Source organism: Prionailurus viverrinus, chromosome B3, assembly GCF_022837055.1.
Source record: "Prionailurus viverrinus isolate Anna chromosome B3, UM_Priviv_1.0, whole genome shotgun sequence".
NCBI classification, from domain to species: domain Eukaryota; kingdom Metazoa; phylum Chordata; class Mammalia; order Carnivora; family Felidae; genus Prionailurus; species Prionailurus viverrinus.
This window is the reverse complement of record NC_062566.1, coordinates 48,726,505-48,746,408: the sequence shown is the minus strand read 5'-3', so window position 1 is coordinate 48,746,408 and position 19,904 is coordinate 48,726,505.

Genomic DNA, 19,904 nt, shown 5'->3' with positions numbered 1-19,904 from the left:
AAAAGAATACATTTATGTTTGAACTACATTTTTAAAAAATTAACATCTAAATACCTCCTAGTGAAATGGTAGAATATCAATGAAAAAGTCTTCTAAAACAGAAGATTGACAAGAGAGGAAAACAATCAGGTTCCTTATCAGCAAAACAAATCCCGGAAAACAGAGATAATACCTTCAATGTATTGAGGCTTCATTATGATTGTGTGAATGTATACTTTCATTTTCAATAGTTGTCAAAATAAAACTCTATACCATGATTAATTATCATTGAAGAGTAAGAGCAAAAGACTTTTTCATATGTACAAATACTAAGAGAGCTTGTTATCCATAGGTGCTTGATGAAAAAACCACCGGAGAATGTACTTTAGCAAGAAGAATGTATCCAGAAGCAGGAGTGGACCTGGACAACCATAACTGACTTTAGAAAAAAAAAAAAATCACAGCTGAATTTTAAAAAGTGTGTAACTTTCAATTTGGCCTTGGGAAATACATTTCTATTCAATGTCATATATAATGTTGATAGACAAATTCTTGTCTCTGCAAAGTTTTCCAGGAGACACTGATGTTATAACTGTCATGAGATGGATCAAAAACATTTGGTTTTCTTAACATAATGCCCAGACTTGTACCACAAGTATCACAAACTCTTCAAAATGAAAATTACACATTCACACAATCATAATTAAGCCTATGGCTGGGGGTTGAGTAAAAAGAAGGGTCAGCTTTTAATATAGACTTAACTGTTATAAATTCCAGTAAGTGTTAACACCTAAAGTGAGATGGAATTCCTAGGATTAATCAAGAATAAATTACCTGAATCCATAAACATCCTAAACTTAGTCTGATGTGAGTCTATCCTCATTACCTTTGACTTTTTTGTAACCTTTCAGCCTCTTTCTTGAATTAAAGGGTTTAAAGAAGACTACAATCTTATTACTGCAAACCTATATTTCTGTGGTTTGTAATGGGCATATTAGCAGTTCTGAGGTCGACCTCAACTTTTCAATACCTTACCATTTGATATCTCATTTTGAACATGTTATTTTCTACTTGCTCCTGCCATTAGCATTTTTCTTTGTATGAGGTCAGGTGAGTTACTTCAAGGTGAAAACAGTTGCTCAAATAAATTTAGCACAGAGCCTTTGCTCAAATAGTTTACTGAATTTTAGTTGACTTAAGAAACATAGTGTCCTATTTCTCTGATGCTGCAGTTTTTAACATATTCCAGGATGTTGATGAGGAAGTATGAGTGTAAGACATGGTCCCTAACTGTGTGGAATATACAATCTGTTGGGGAGATGAGGCATGGGAAACAGGATAGGGCCAGTTTATAGGTGTCTCTACTGACAGATTTGAGTAGCTTGGATTTGATCTGACAGGGAATAGAGATATGTTGACTTTCCAGAGTAAGCAAGTGAGATGCCCAAAATGATGTTTCAGAATAATATAAGCAGAAATCCAAACACTGTCTAATAATCTTCACAATTACAGCCAATTCTGTATGATCCATATCAGGCTTATTTGCCTATCGTGAGAATTAATTTCAGCAGATATTTAGACTAAAAACTGGAATTAGCCTGTCATTCAGCAGGCTTGTGGACTGCCTTCCTCACCATCTGTTAACATGCTCTTTGGAATGCAAATTTTAACATTTGCCTATACAAAACATAATTAGAAAGATAACACTGCTGTCAAAATCATAAAACCCAACATAATTATTTCCTCTATCATCATCCTTTTTGGCTGAACTCTGCATATTTTTGGCATTATAAACCACTGTCTTTAATGGCTTCTTTATGATACAACACCATCCTGTGTTTCTTCTTAAATTATAAAAATAATACAAGGAAAATATCATTGTGATCAGGTTGTGGGGAAGGACTTCTTAAACAAGACATAAAGTGCAATTCACAAAGCAAAACATCAGCATTATGTATGGCTGCATATGTTATCCCCTGCACAACTCCAGAGTGGGCCATTCACATAGATCCTGATGTGAATACCTCCCTCAGAGTGTGTAATGTGGTGGCCTGGTGAAAAATGGATGGATTTCACAAAAGACACTATAAACGAACTTAAGAAGGAGGACAAAATAGAGAAGATATTTTCAGTGTCTAAAGCCAACTAAGAATATCTAGAAAAACATACCTAATCATAATATAATGCAAGCCACAATGTGAGTCACATATGTAATTTTAAATTTTCTAGTAGCCACATTATAAAAAGCAAAAATATACAGGTGAAATTAATTTTAACAATAATTTTAACACAATACATCTAAAATATTACTTTAACATAAAATCAATATACAATTATTGAGATATTTTACATTGTTTTGGTATTGAATCTTTGAAATTTGGTGTGCATTTTTACACTTACAGTGCATGTCAATTTGGACTAGCCATACTTCATGGACCCAGTAGCTCATGTCTGGATAGTTAATGATTAGTGGCTAGTAGTTACTATTTTGGACTGCACAGCTCTAGAATATAAACAATACTCCTGGAAATCAACAAATAAAAGGAAACTTAGAAAAAAATGGGGAAAAGATACAATCAAAGAGTTTATTGAAGGAGAAACTTGAAATCTTAAGAGATATTCAAACTCTTTAGGAAAAATTAATCAAGAAGATACAACTTTATATATAACAATTTTGCAAAAATTGGATATTACCAACTATTGGCAAAAATGTGTAGAAATGGGAGTTCTTGTGATCTGCTGGTAGAAATGTAAGCTGTTGCAGACATTTCTAAAGAGGAATTTGGCTTTCTTGTACTTAGAGCAACATGATGTGGTAAGTGAAAAAATAACACAATGAGTTCTACAGCAAATGCCACTTATTTACATTCAAACACACAAACTCCACAAACCTCACATATTTTACAGGAATATATGCATATTTATGGACACATAATTACAGTGGGTGTTGGGGGTAGAGGGAGAAAATGGGATGAGGAATAAAAATGGAAAAATGTAATACCGCTCATGGTGAAAAGTTCATAATGCAAAGTTCTCATTCTAAATTCCCAAAACCTCTTCTACTGATTCTTTTTTTGGGGGGGGGGCGGAGGGGGTTTTCTTTCTTTTCTTTTTTTTCCTTTCACATTTTAGAGGGAAATCTTCACAATTTCTGCTCACCATTTTACATATCTCTCTGTAAGAAAGCTCCATCTGACTTAAATTGTCTTCTCTATGCCAAATCCTCCTACGTCTGTATCTCCAACCAAGTCCTCTTGGACTACCTAGTTTTCTTACTTCCTAGTGCACATTTTCCAAACTCAACACCATGAGCATTCTCTTCCTCTCCATCCTAGGTACTGCTCTCTTTCTAAGCTTTCTTAAATCTACCACCATCATTCCTCCAGTCTCAAGAGGAGCATTTATGGTCTTCTTTGACTCTTTCCTCTCCTTGTCCATAGCATCTAGGTAGTTATTGAGACTTCTTGTTTTTACTGTGAACATCATTGCTATCTTATTCTCAGTGCCATGCTCTAAACCTAAAGAACTCACTCTCCGCCTTTAGTTTTTTTTCTTGTTTTTATAAAAATACTTTATTTTTTTAATGTTTATTTATTTTTGAGAGAGTGCAAGTGGGGGTGGGGCAAAGAGAGGGGGACAGAGGACCTGAAGCAGGCTCTTTGCTGACAGCAGTGAGCCCAATGTGGGGCTTGAACTCATGAACTGCAAGATCATGACCTCAGCTGAAGTTGGATGCCTAACTGACTGAGCCACTCAGGTGCCCCAAAAGACTTTATTTTTTAAGAGCAGTTTTAGGTTCACAGCAAAATTGAAGGGAAGGTATAGAGATTTCCCATATGCTCCCTGCCTCTACATATGCATAGCCTCCTCCATTAGCAACATCCCCAACCAGGGTGATACATTTGTTACAACTGAAGAACCCACACTGACACATCATAATTACTCAAAGTTCATAGCTTACAATAGGGTTCACTCTTGGTGGTGTACATTCTAGAGGTCTGGATAAATGTATAATGACATGTATCCATCATTATAGTATCATGTAGAGTATTGTCACTGCTTTAAGAATCCTCTGTGCTCTACCTGTTCACCCTCCACACTCACCTTTAGGTTTTCATTCCTCTAGTCCATTTGCAAATTGCCAAATCTCCCTATAGCACTGTGTTCATCATATTGCTACCTTCCTCTAAGCTGTTAATGGTGCCAATAGTGAGATTTCATTGTCTTTTGGCTGCTCAGCACTTATTTCTCCTTCACACCTCAATTCCTTTTGGGGGAATTATCTCTTGTCAGTCTGGAAAAACTACTAATCCAGTACTCAGCTTCTTCAGCAATGAGAAGGACCCAAGCTAAGGCTTTGAAACTCTCTATCCATCTATTTGAATCCTTAGCAGTGTAATAAAGAGATCAAATATGATTGGATATTCATTCACCCTAGCCATCCTTCTGGTTCCTGCTTTTTAGTCCTCAGAGGTCACTTTGCTTTCTAATATTTCCAGACCTGGTTCTCCAGCCTTCTGGGGCTTCTGATATTTATCCTATAAACTCTTCTCTTGAAGTTTGCCATAGTTAGTTTCTGATGCTTGCAAGCAGAGCCTGACTGATACCTTCTCTGCTGTACAAAGAACAAACTTCTTTCCTGGTTTCAGATCCTCTACGATCTAAACCCAGCCTTATTTTCTTTTATTCACCAAAGTCACAGCCAGGTCAGTAACTCCCCAACTCTGGAAAATGACATGTTAGTTTTGCTTCTGTGCTTTATAAAACCCTGGAATGATCTACTCTCTTCTGTGCATTTATACCTATTTACTGATTCTTCAAGGTTCTGTTCAGGATTTCTTTTCTCTATGAAAACAAGCATTATGCTCTATATTGTCTTCCACTATCTTTGCAATCTGTTAGTACTTAGTGTCTGTTAATAATTTTCTGGTTGGAATCATATAATTTTGCAATTGTGGGAATATTTGATGATCCAATCTCCTATCCCCTCCAGATTAAACAAAAATTTTTATGGTTTATTTATTTTTGAGAGAGAGAGAAACAGAGCACGAGCAGAAGAGGGGCAGAGAGAGGGGGAGACACAGAATGTAAAACAGGTTCCAAGCTCTGAGATGTCAGTGCAGAGCCCAACGTGGGGCTCAAACCCATGAACCATGAGATCATGACCTGAGCTGAAGTTGGATGGTTAATCAACTGAGCCACCAAGGCACCCCTCTCTAGATTTTTTTTGACTGAGAGCCTATGCCTCATCCATTGTTGGAAGTCTTTCTTACATGGAATGGAGATTTGTCATCCTATAACTCGTTAGTTCCTTTGCTGATTTCAGCTTGATACTCAAATAAACTAAGAATATCTTAAATATAGGTTTAGCTAGTAGGCTAGTCCTTCCATCTTTGTGTCATCTGAGAACTTGGTAAGGCTACCTTCAATGTCTTTATGTTGTTGATAAAAATATGAAAGAAAACGGGGCCAAAGACTAGTACTCTCTTGGATACATATATTCTGATACATGGATATGATATTTAACTAGCTATGAATCACTTAATGATTTGCATTTCACATATTTTCCAAAATAATGTTGTAAGAGACTTTGTGAAAAGCTTTGCTGAATCAAGATGCACAAATCTATGATATTCCCCTGAGATACTAAGATAATCTAGTTATTCTACCAAAAAGAAATGGGTTATTTTGTTTTGGTTTGTTCCTAGTGAATTCATGTCAGCTGATGATCACCACATACCTTTGTAAATGTTCCCCAACTGTTTAATAATCCATTCTACACTTTAAGGCAATTACATTTTCTCTCTTTACTAGCCTTGGGCTGTAACACCCTCACCACCTCTCTTTCCCCTTGATTTGCATTTTAGTATGCATTTGAAAATTATGAAAATGATATATGGTCATCATAAAATTATTCACATGTAACAGAAATGTACAAAGAAAGAAATAAAATCTCCCTCCCAATCAATCCTGGTGTTGACAGATTGGAATGTATACTTCTAGACATTTTTCATGTACTAACATTCTTCAATAGTTTTAAAATGAGATCATACCCTACATACTGTATTACAACTTCGTTTTTTCACCTAACAATATATCATTAACATCGTTCTGTGTGTGTCATATAGAGCGATCATATTTACTCAATGGGTGCATGGAATTCCTTTGTAAACACTGCAGAAATGCCCTCTTATACATGTGTCTCTCTTTCTCCACCTCTTTTTCTACATGTTCTCCCTTAAGACTAAAGAGGAAACTCCCTAGAGAAAAAAGGGAGGAAGGAGCCCTGCTCAGTCCCAGGGGCTCTTTTTTTTTAATAGTTTGATATGAAGACACCTTTATTTTTTTAAATGTTTATTTTTGAGAGAGAGAGAGATTGAAAGACAGAGACGGGGGGCGGGGGAGAGAGAGAGAGAGAGAGAGAGAGAGAGGTAGAATGAGTGGGGGAGGGGCAGAGAGAGAGGGAGACAAAATCCAAAGCAGGCTCCAGGCTGTCAGCACAGAGCCCAATGTGGGGCTGGAACTCATGAACTGTGTGATCATGATCTGAGTCAAAGTCAAATGATTAACTGAGCCATCCAGGCGTCCCTGTTCTAGGGGCTCTTAAGTACATAGTCATGTCGTTATCTTGACATGGAAATTTATGGTTTATGATTGCTTTCACATTTCATTTAATATTCATGCAAGTGTGTGAAGTAGGTTGACAGGTAAGTCATCCCATTTTATTAACTCTCAGAGATATTAAAATGATCTGCTTCATACCTCACAACTAGTTAGGGGAAGAATGAGATTAGAATCCAAGTCTTCTGTCTCCTACCTAGTCGGCTGCCTATTACAATGGAGACAGCTGCTTTCCACTCGCATGTGGAAGGAGAATAGGACTAACTGAAAAAACCTGTGTAGTGATTCACAGGGACCTCGGGATAATGGTTGCCAGGAATGTGCTGCATCAGCCAGTGGTGTCATGTTGAGCAGTGTTGGTTTGGGTAGTTTTTTTATATGGTGAGAAACAAAGAGAATGAAAGTCTCTCTCCATGTGTTTCTTAGGTTGATCAATGATTTCTGCTTATGCAGTAGAGACCAGCATAGCATGCATATGCACCTAGGTTCTTAACTGTAAGGCTGGGATTCTTAACCCTGTCTGCATGTCAGAATTGCTTGGAGAGCTTTAAAAACCATCCTGTGGACCTCAAACCCCAGAGAGTCTGACTCAATTGTCTGGAAGCAGGAAACTTCTCCGATGATTCTAATATGCAATCAGGGTTAAGAACCACGTAGTGGGAGGGCAACCTGAATTGTGACATTGTAGTTAAGCTTTACTAGGCTTCTGAGAAGAAACATTTCCCCCTTTCTCTGCAAGTTTGCCCCATCAGAAGGGTTTCCAACTCCTTGAATTTTTAGACATCCTCCCAGCATGCATAGGACTACATACATAGATGTTTGTTGATCAGCTAGCCGAAGAAGGTTTAGCAGTCAGCAAAAAATGAGACAGGAAACAAACAAACAAACAAACAAACAAAAACAGCATCTATTTTGGGAATGGGGGAAAAATAAAAAGGAAGTACCACAGAGTGTAAAATCAAGATTTTCTTACTAAGGGAAATTCTATAACGTATTGTGACTTCATCTTTTTTTTTATGTTTATTTACTGATTTTGAGAGAGAGAGAGGATCCCAACCAGGCTTTGTGCTGTCAGTGCAGAGCCCAACCCTGGCTCAATCTCAGGAACTGTGACATCATGACCTGAGCAGAAACCAAGAGTCGATGCTTAACCAACTGAGCCACCCAGAAGCCCAGTGACTTGACCTTTTGAATAGATCATAGCCATTAGTGTCAGGAAGACTCAGGGAGATTGCTGTACAGTCTTTCCAGAGAAGGGGGCACTTGTCATTTCCAGGGCCTCCACAAGTCCTATTTTACTCCATATTTACCTTCAGGGCTAAAGCAGTAACTCCAGTTCATTTTCTGCTTATAGTTCTGGGGTCTTAGAATCTGGGCTGAAATCCATACTCTGAATTTCAGAATAGCCCTTGGCAAACACGGCCTCCATTTATTTGTTTGTTTGTTTGTTTGTTTAAAGTGTTTATTTTTGAGAGAGAGAGAGAGAGAGAGAGAGAGAATGAGTGGGGAGGAGCAGGGAGAGGGAGTCAGAGGATCCAAAGCAGACTCTGTGCTGACAGCAGAGAGCTGGATGTGGGTCTCAAACTCATGAAATGAGAGATTGTGACCTGAGCTGAAGTCTGATGCTCAACTGACTGAGCCACCCAGGCACCCCTAAACATGGCCTCCATTTAGAGGATATTTATCTTTTAACTAGGAGCCAACACCTTGAAGGGTACAGGTTGAGTGGGCTGAAGTCACTTTATACTTACAGTAACCTTTTAAGTAAGTTTGGTATTCTCTTTATCAATACCAGAAAGCATTGAGAAACTTATAGATCCTAATCACCTTGGGTGAATAGTCACTCACAGATCCCAAGAAGGGCAAGAAAATAACCTGGATTTTACTTCCATAAACCTTATAGATTAAAAAAAATCTTAAAATGTTACATGGTTTATATCTCCAAAGTAGGACTGTGTATGACTACCTCCCACATTGGAAAGAAGATACCTCTGGAGTATAAAGGCACAAAACAGCAAGGAACAAAGGCACTGAATACAAATACATGGAAAAAATTAGAAAGAAACCAATAGCCCCCAAAATAAAATCAAGATAGGTAGAGAGGAGTAAAATTAAACAGGCAGTTAAATAAATGAGAAACAATTATTTGTATTCAGACTATCATGTGGATAAATATCATAATCAAATATACTTATGGGTAGGGTAATCAGCCATCTCAGTTTTCTTGGAACTGTCCTGATTTTAGCACTGAAATTCCCTTGTATTGGGGAAACATTCAATCCTGGGCAAAATGAGAGGATTGGTCCCCTTACTTATAAGCCCATCTTCTTAGAGAACTAATGAACATAAGAAAATCTATTAGCTAGCGTCCTATCATACACTCAAATTATAATAATTGGAAGGTTTAATAAAAGGACTATTTTAAAAGGTATGGGCATATTGCAGGAAAATCACAATACAGAGTGTAATGTCCTTGGACTGATAACAGCAGGGCTCTCTGTACCTCTCCAAGGCTTAAAGTGGTGAGAAGAAGGATCTGGATATAGATGGATCCTGGAGGTAGAGGGATATATGAAGAAGGCCACCTGACAGAAGCTGAGACCTTTGATGGAGGGATACACCTGATATACAACAGTACTTTGGGGCAGGACGTAAATATCCCGATGTCTCTTGCCTCCCTCCCTCTAACTTCCTGCTGGTGCTTCCCATTGGCCAAACCCAACCAGAAATGAGAAGAAAGGAAGCTGTTGGTCTGCCTTCTAGCATACAGAGCAGGGTGGAAAAAGTGGAAGGTGGATCTGAAGGACAAATGGAAAGTATCTAGCATAGAAAGAAAGAATGAGTGACTATAACTGTATTTTTCTCTGAAAAATAAAGGGTATAGAACAGTAGTTTTTCCCTCCAAATCAGGCTTTTGGGGAGAGAAGGGTGAAGAGAAGGAGAAACAGACTTGGCTTTGGGATTCAAACGTGCCTAAGAGTTAGAGACTTCAATGATCAATGATTTCCAATAAAACTTTTTGTGCTGATGCTAATGTGTTTTTTTCCCCTTTTCATCATTAAAAAAACCCTGTAGTTGCCACACAATGTTACATTAGTTTGAGGTGTACAATATGGTGACACCTATATATGTTGTGCTATGCTCACAAGTGTAGCCACAATCTGTCACCACACAACGTTATTACAATACCATTGACTATAGTTCCTATGATGTACCTTTCATCTCTGTGACTTATTCTTTACATAACTAAAATCCTGTACCTCCCATCCCCCTTCACCCATTTTGCCCATCCCCCTCACCCGTCTCTCTGGCAAACACCAGTTTATTCTCTGTATTTATGGGGTTTAGTCTGTTTCTGTGTTGTTTATGTGTTTTGTTTTTTAGATTCCACATATAAGCGAAATCATATGGTATTTGTTTTTCTGGGTCTGACCTACTTCACTCAGCATGATACCCTCTAGGTTAATGGAAATGTTTTATATTTGCCTGATACTGTGGCTATTGAGTAACTGAAATCTGGCTAATGTTACTGATAATGTGAATTTTAAATTGTATTTGATTCTAGTTAATTTAAAGAGACACTCATGGCTTCTAGATACTGTATTGGATGGTGTAGGCCCATACGCAGAGGTCTTTTATGCCAATATACTGTTACACTGGAGAGAAGCCAGAATGAGCTGGGTTCTGTTGGGAACATAATAAAAAAAGATGTGACCACCAATTGTCCCGTGAGCTGGACTCAGCCATTCAGACCCTCCTTACCCTTTTCTCTGTCCTTGAAATGTGGGTTCTGCTTGCCTTTTCCAGTCCCAGAGGCTGCTCCTAGAACATAGCCTTGAGGTGGTAATGTTGAAAATACCTGCATGGTATACATGACTGAGCCCCATTAGGACCTCTTTATAAACTTTTAAGATTTGGAGGGTGAATGCAGGGATCCATTTGTCTTGCTACCACCCAAGACAAGCCTTGTATGTAAGTTCCTTTTGCTATTATTGAAATTACCACCTACCAACATGGAGTGGCCTGTTTTTTCCTTTGGTTTTTCCCTGACTTCTGTATACAAGGGGCAATTTCACACTTGATCTTAGCCAAAAGGCCGAGAAGCGATACAAGGGGCAATTTCAAATTATACCAGGAAAGTCCTTGAGAGGGCTGCAAACCTACAACTGGCAAGCCAGCCAGAAGACCAAAGAAATGAGCCTTGGGAAAGATTCATTTCCCAGGAAAATCCCAAGTTGGCCATTGACCTCTGTGTGGGGAAGGATGCTCATTCAAGCCTCTTAAATTTCCCTAGCTTTGGAAAAGACACATCCGTGGGGGCCAACACATCCTGAGTTGGCCATTGACCTCTATGTGGGCAAGGGTGGTCCATGTGTCAGATACTGGTAGACCACCACATGAGTACAAGGACGCCCAGGAAATGCCACCCAGTCTAGTATGCTTGTGGGAGGCACTGCACATTGCAGGCTGTGGCAAGGAAGGGATACACACGGTGGCCGCAGGGGGTTGGCCTCTACTATAAGCAGTTTGGCTGGTTACATATGCCCAGCTGGAGGCTGAAGCTCATGTCTGAAAGTTAAAAAATGAACTAAGATTAGAAAAGAACATAAAACCCGGCAGACAAGATGAGAGAGCAAGATAAAAACTTAGGGACCTTAATATGCTGTTTTGCAAAGCTAGGAGGATAGCAAATACCACAGATTAAGATCCAGGCACTTGTGACAAAGCCTAATTAGGACACTAAGAGCTAAAATCTCTTTAAAAATCATAAACATGAAAAAGAAATATTATGGTAATTGATGAAGAGACAGACAAAATGCCCTATGTTTTCAAAGCTCTTACTACAAAGGGAAATTTTTATTTTTTAAAAATGTTTATTTATTTATTTTGAGAGAGAGGGCAAGCATGAATGGGGGAGGGACAGAGCCAGAGGGAGAGAGAATCCCAAGCAGGCATCATGCTCAGTGTGGAACCCCATGTGGGGCTCCATCCCACAACCATGAAATCATGACCCGAGCTGAAATCAAGAGTCAGATGCTTAACTGACTGAGCCACTCAGGTGCCCACAAAGGAAAAATTTTAAATAGCAATTACTCCCAAAACTCTTAGGAGAAAACTTGCATTCTTTCTGTCTCTTAGAGGTGTAAATTTTTTTTTTTTTAAGTTGTAAATCTTATCATGTCTTTAAAATGTAAATACCCCAGGAGATAGCCAAGACATTGTTTACAGTGGCTGAATTTAAAAGAAACAAAAGAGAGGAAAAAGCTTCTTTAAAATACAGACAGCTAGAAATAATAAGAGCAACTCTGTATGCAGGAAAATAGGAAATATATAAGAAAAGTATGAAGAATGAAAATATATTTTTGTTGAGGTAAAAGAAAATAACTTTGTTCTGAAGTTAGACTTGTTTAGAGAGGAAAAAACTTAGGATAAAATCTTAATAAAAAATAAAATTATAGAAGGTTTGTGAAGGGGAATCTTTAGAAAAGAATTTTATGCATGGTCAGGACTAAGACTGCAATGAATGAATTTTAAAAGTACACTGGTGTGGGGCACCTGGGTGGCTCAGTCGGTTGAGCCTCCGACTTCAGCTCAGGTCATGATCTCGCGGTCCGTGAGTTTGAGCCCCGCGTCCGGCTCTGTGCTGACAGCTCAGAGCCTGGAGCCTGCTTCGGATTCTTTGTCTCCTCTCTCTGCCCCTAACCCACTCACATTCTGTCTCTGTCTCTCTCAAAAATAATAAATAAACATTAAAAAAATAAAAAAAAATAAATTTCTAAAAGTACACTGATGTAAGATTAAAATTTGATTTTTCTCTGTTAAAAAGACAAAATTTTCTTAGATTGCTGGTCTGCCCTTGATAAGAAATTATAAACAAAGGTTTTTGTTTACATGCCCCCAAAACAAAGTTTCTAGTTTTTACCTTTACCAGGTTTATAAAAAAAACTCTTATCGGATCTTTAACCAAGGCCATTTAAAATTTTTTTGTTATTTGCAGACAATTTTTGTTTTACTCTGACACTTCTTTTTCACATATATTCCTATGAAAGTTCTTCATCCTCTAGGAGATTCATAGAAAAAACTTTGACAGGTGGATGTTTTTGGTAAGTAAGTAAGGTCAATTTGCCTTCATATGGGAGGGACAATGATAAAGTACTCACCTAAAGCTACCTCCACAGGCCCACAATATGTCATGGGATGGTAGCTGGGGACCTCTCTCTCTGTGTGCTCATCCACATCGGTAAGATGAACCCATTGCACTGATAATGTAACGCTAATATAAAAGACTTACCTCTGCTGCAGGATGCCTTGCAGGCTTTGTTAGAGCATCTACGAGGGAGAGGATAAACAATGGACCCACAGGAAATTCAAGGCCTAGGTACTGCCATAAAATTTTGGGTATTATCTGGTCGGGTAAGACTCGTATTGTCCCAAAAGCTGTGATTGCTAAGGTGCAAGCCTGTCCAACCATAAGAATGTAAAATAAATGCAAACCTTGGTAGGGATTTGGGGGTTTTAGAGCACTTTTATTCCCCACCTGGCACAATGCTTCCATTCCTCATGCCTTTTGGTAAAGAAAGGGCACATGTGGGATTGGGGATTGAAACAACAAGTGGTCTTTGAGTAGACAAAAATACTAATGAAACAGATTAAAGCTCTGGGCATTTCCCAAGTAGGGCTAACATTTGAGTTAAATATATCTGTGAGTCCAAAAAACATGGGTAGGCACCACAGCAAAAACAACAGAATGGGAAAATACCTCTAGGATTTTGGACCCAATTATGGAAAGGGACAAATACTTGATATATCCCCATAGAGCAACAGCTCCTAGCAGTGTACATAGTGCTCCTCCAGGTAGGGCCTCTCACATAGTAGCCAATGCAGCAGCCAGTGGGCTGAACTCAAAGCAGTCTGGCTAGTGATCACTCATGAACCCTGGCCATTAACCCTTTACACTGACAGCTCAGCTATTCTAAGGGGATTAACCCTATGGCTTGGAAAATAGAAAACCAAGGGATTGATGATTATGAATAAGTCTTTATGGCCTATGAATAAGCCCTTATAGACATTTGGGTTCATCTGCAAGAGTCCAAGGCAGTCCTCACTATTTTCCATGTCTCAACTCATAAGGCATTGGCAACTGCTGGTAAGGTGATGCTTTAGCTTGGTACAAGCTTTATCTACTGACCCTTTAGTAGATACAACAGATTGAGTGCATAGAAAAAATGGCCTTCACAATGCTCAAATGAAAGGACATATTGCCAGGGGTGCTGGATTGCTTTTGAAGTACAGTGAAATGGTTAGTACAATAACAACCTGTCCTGTGTATTCTAAATACCACTCAAGGCAACTGCCAAAAGAATGTGGGTCCATGTACCAGAGTTCTCAACTGGTAGGTAATTGGCAAATTGATTATATTGACACCCTTCCTCTGAATGAAGGATCTAAATATACTCTGGTTTATATGGACACTGACTCTGGCCTAACCCGAGCTTTTTCCTGCTTTGGTGCAAGCCAGGCTGACACCATTAGGAGATTAGAGAAATTAAATCCTATATACGGAGGAGAGAGGCTGGGAAGATGGTGGAGTAGAATCCTAAGTTTGTCTTGTCCTATGGATACAACTAGATAACACTCACATCAGTGTAAATAACCCAGAAAATAATCTGAAGCCTGGCAGAACAAACTCCACAACTAAGAGGAGAAGAGGCCACCTCAAGGAAGGTAGAAAGGGTGAAGACATGGTTTGGGAGAGAAATAGATCATGGCCATCCAAGGTGGATAGGGAGCTGGTGGCACAGAGAAGGGCAAAAATAGACTTTGACACTGGGGGGCCCACATGGGGAAGACAAATCCCCATAATATTTGGCTTTGAAAGTAAGAGGGGCTGAATTTTGTGAGTTCTTACAACCAGTGGGACTTAAAGCCTGGAATATAAAAAAATCAGCAGGGAAATCCAGGAGGGCATTAGGGAGTGGAGTCTCCAGCCTTAAAGAGACAGTACAAAAACAGTCCATAGAGATACAGCCTGGAAGCAGCAGTTTGAAAAACACATGGCACAGATGGGAGGGAGAGGGATTTGTTCATCTAGGAGCATGGCCTGGAGAGGTAGGGATCACCAGAAGACCCTTCCAGGAACAAGGAGCTGGCATGCACCATTTCCCTCCTCCAACCTCAGAATAAACACAGGGCCACCTTCCGGAAACACTCACTCCCTAACTTGCTTACACCAAGCTTACACCAAGGTCATGATATGCAAGATTGGGCAAAAAACATAACATTAAATAGAGGTTTAATCTACCCTATAACCCACAAATGACAGGGTTAATAAAAATAAGAAATATATATTAAAGCAACAGATTAAACTGTTAACAGATAAAACCACCTTGGCCAGGTCAACTAAAGTATTTTTCTAGGTTTAATAAATTTAAATTATCAACCAGGAGGGCCTGTTGCCCCATATACCAAACTGGGGACCCCTGCCAAGGCACCCAACACAAAAAAGTATAGAAGTCTCAGGAAATAGCTATTGCCTTGATTCTCATCGTAGATCAGCTGCTATGCTGCTGAGAACACAGGGCTCCATCACACCTGGGAAAGGAATTTGCTACTGGAATTTGCAGTAGGACATGTGGCCAAAGTTGGTGAGTTACTTCACACCCTTGGGTGAGGGGGCGCTCCTCAATCTCCACTGGGATCCCACCATCCAGCTACAAGCTGGACTTGTTAAAATACACTCTGTGTGAAGTAGAAAATACACCTCGAGAGAGAGGAGAAGATAGGGGTCCTGGTTTGGCATATCCCATCCTTAGTCCATCTCCTAATGCCTGACAATACTTATATGGTATGTACAACCAAGCTAAGATGCCGAAGCTGCCAACCTCACTCTTCCCAAGGCCAAATAGACAGTTTTTCATAATGTGATTGTTCGGTCACTGTGTTTGTTTCCTTCGTAGGCCTGGAGGATATTATAGCACACATAGAAACTCTTACTACATTCACTCAGCAAGCCCTGAATGAGCCAACAAAACTTGTCCCAGTAACCACTGAAATGACTCTAATGAGAAAAGCTGCCTTCCAAATAGAATGGCTTTTAGACATTGTTACTGTCGCACAAGGAGGCACCTGTCCCATTCATTATCCAAACGGTATGTTATATACTCTTAACTGACGAGTCTGCTATTGTATCATCTTCATTAAGTCACATGAGGACACAAGTAAATGCTCTGAATGATTCAACCCCCAGCCAGGAGATTTAATAAATTGATGGTTTGAATCCTGGGGCTCTTGGTAGAGAAAGTTGTCAATAACTTTAAAAATTATGGTCTTAACCTATGTTTTCTCTTACATGTGCTTGTATTGTTGCTGTGGCATCTGCCTCCAACGCAGCCAGATAGCCACCAGAAGAGCCACCTTCATGCTAATAAAAACCCTTGCTGACTGCTCACAAGAGGGGTATATATGAAATCACAAGAGCTGGTCACAAGGGTGGACTATGAAGGGGGTGCCTGGGTGGCTCAGTTGGTTGACACTCTGACTCTTGATTTCGGATCAGGTAATGATCTCATGGTTTGTGGGATCAACCCCCATGACCAGGGATTCTCTCTCTCCCTCTCTCTCTGCCCCTCCCCCGCTCATAGTGTGTGCATGTGCTCTCTCTCTCTCTCTCAAAATAAATAAAGTTAAAAATTAAAAAAAAGGGTGGAGTGTTGGGAAATGTGATAAAAAAAGACATGACTATTGATTGACCTGTGAGCTGGACCTGGGTGCTTAGAGGCTCCTCATTCCCTCCCCTCTCCTCCCCTGTCCTTGAAATGTGTATTCGGTTTGCTTTTCCCACTCCCAGAGGCTGCTCCAAGGGCATAGGCTTGAGGCGGTGATATGATGTATACCTGCATGGTACATATGACTGAGCCCAGCCAGCACCTTTTCATAAACTTTTAAGATTTGGAGGATGCCTCTAGGGATCCATTTGTCTTGCTGCCACCCAAGACAAGCCTCATATGCAACTTCCCTTTGCTATTATTAAAATTGCCACCTACCAGGAATGGCCTACCAAGAATGGCCTGCTTCTTTCTTTGGTCTCTCCATGACCTCTACATGCACATGGGAGCAATTCGAATTACATCAGGAAAGCTCCCGAGAAGGCTATGAACCTACAGGTTCACACTGCTTTCAACCTCATCTTAACTGCTTTGAAACACTTTACAACATTGATTATTCCTTCCTCCTTAAACTATTCTTGTATTTGGCTTTTATGATACTATACTCTCCTGATTTTCTATCTACTTCTTTGTCCATTCCTTCTCCTTCTCTTTTGTAGGTTGGTCTTCATTTGCTCCTTAAATGTTCCTCAATATGTGTGGGTACTCTGGTCTGCAAGTAACAGAAAACTCAAAGAGATTTGAAAAAAAAAGGAAATAGATCTCACATTATAAGAAGTCCAGAATTCAGGTGACTCAAGGATTGTGCAACTCAGCAGCTGAATTAAGTAGTCGAGGTCCCAGGTTCTTTTACGTCTTTCTTTTCTGCATCCTTATATGTCAGATTTGTTCTTGGATTAACAACTTTCATGGTTACAAAATACGTGCTGCAATTCCAGACATAATCCTCAAAAAAGGAGAAGGCTTCTTTTCCTTTAACTCTTGTAGAAAGCTGTCCAAGAAACCTCAAGCAAACTTCTTATATCTTGTCAAGAGTTGTACATATGTCCATGTCTAAACCAATCTCTGGGAGTTACTATGATTAGTTCAGATCAGTGGTTCTCAAGCTTTGCTGAACATTTGGATTACCTGAGAAATTTTTAAAAATCCTGATGCTCCAATACAATTAAATTGCAATCTCTAGGGATGGACATAAAAACTTATATATATAATTTTTATGGAGATATAATTAACATAATTCACCTATTTAAAGTGAACAAATGAGTGGTTCTTAGTAGTATATTCACAGTTATCCAACCATCACCATGGTCAGTTTTAGAGCATTTTCATTTCATCTCCTGCTAAAAACCCTGTTCTCATTAGCAGTCATTCCCCATTTCTCCCTAAGCTGCCAGTCCTAGGCAACCTCTAATCTACTTTATACCTCTATAGATTAGCCTATTCTGGATATTTCATATACATGGGATCATACATTATGTAGGTTTTTGTGACTGGCTTCCTTCACATAGCATAAAGTTTTCAAGGTTTACTCATGTTGTAGCATATATCAGTACTTCACCCCTTTTCATGATTGAATATTATCCCATTGTATGCATTGTCACATTTTATTTATCTATTCATTCAGTTAATGGATAGTTGGGTTGTTTCTGCTTTTTGGTTATTATATATAATTCTGCTGTGAGCATTTGTGTATGAGTTTTCCTATGGACATATTTTTCATTTCTCTTGAGTGTATACATAGGAGCAGAATTGCCGGTTATGTGATAATTCTAATGCTTAATCTTTTGAAGAACTGCCAGACTGTTTTCTAAAATGTCTGCACTATTTTATGTTCTCACCAGCAACGTATAAAGGTTCCAATTTCTCTTCATCCTCATCAATAATTATCATCTGTCTTTTTAAAATTATAGTCATTATAGTCATCCTAGTGGCTATTTTTTGAAGCAGTATTTCATTGTGGTTTTCATTTGTATTTCCATATGCAAATCGCATTTCCATATAGCTAATGATATTGAGCATCTTTTCATGTATTTGTGGACCATTATGTCTTCTTTGGAGAAATGTTTATATCATTTGCCCATTTTTAAATTGGGTTGTTTTCTTTTTATTAAGTTTTAAGAGTTCTTTATATATTTGATGCAAGTTCTTTATCAAATATGCAATTTACATTACTTTACCCCATTTTGTGGGTTGTCTTTTCACTTTCTTGATGATATTCTTTGAGGCACAAAGGTTTTTAATCTTGAGAAGCCCAATTTATTTTTTTCTTTTGTCATGTGTGCTTTGGTGTCATGTCTAAAAAACCATTGCCAAATCTGAGGTCATGAAGATTTACTGCTATGTTTTCTTCTATGAATTTTTATAATTATTAGCTCCTGTAGTTGTGTCCATGATCCATCTTAAACTAATTTTGTGTATGGTGTGAGGAAGTGATCCAATTTCATTCTTTGCATGTAAATATCCAGTTGCCCTGACATCATTTGTTGAAGAGACTGTTCTTTTCCAATTGGATTGTCTTTGCATCCTGTAGAAAATTAATTGATGGTAAATGTGAGAGTTTATTCCTGGGCTTTCAATTCTACCCTACTGATCTAGATACCTATTCTTTTTTTTTTTATGTTTTTATTTTATTTTTGAGAGAGAGAGAGAGACAGAGCACGTGCAGGGCGGGGCGGGGGGGGGGGGGGTGATGCAGAGAGAGAGGGAAACACAGAATCTGAAGTAGACTCCAGGCTCCAAGGTGTCAGTACAGAACCTGATGTGGGGCTCGAGCTCATGAACCACGAGATCATGACTGAGCCACCCAGGCACCCCCTATATACCTATTCTTATACCAATACCACATTGTCTTGAGTACTATAGCTTTGTGGTAAATTTTGAAATCAGAGTGTGAGTCCTCCAACTTTGTTCCTCTTTAAGATTGTTTTGGTGATTCTGGAATCCTTACATTTCTGTATGAAATTTAGGATCAACTTGTTAATTTCTACAAAAAAGCCAGCTTGGATTTTGACAGGAATTTTGTTTAATCTGTAGATCAATTGAGGAGAATTGTTTTCTTTTAACAATATTAAGCCTTCTGATCCATGAACATGAGATGTCTTTCTATTTATTTAGATATTCAAAAATTTCTTTGAACAGTGTTTAATAGTTGTCAGAGTATTAGAACTAGTTCTGGAGTGGTAGAGAGTGGGTTATTGTTAGGATGTTAGCTTCCCCTAATGCACATGAATTACATGGGGAGAAGAAACCACCAAATAAAAGTCTAGGTTCTCTTCAGACAGAACAAAAGGTTATGCAGTGAGTAGTAATTCCTTAGGCTTGATTGGTGAATTGGGAACCCACACTGAGGAAAAGAAGGCAGAATATGGTTTATTTTTACTTTTCTTTCCCCTTCTGCCTTTTTGCAGCTTCTGGTTCTTCAAGGGTAGGTAGGGATGAATGGGTGACTGGTAAATGGGCTAAGACTGGTACCATTTTTAGTTTTCTCTTAGCTGTGGAATGCCCTCTGTGATCAAATGTCTCTCCTCTGTAGAGCAATTTTATGGGTTCTTTGGCAAATCTGTGGTGGACTTCCACACAGCTTTTTATGCCAAAGGTAATCTTTTCTCTGGGTATACTTTGGGGATCTCCCCTCACCTT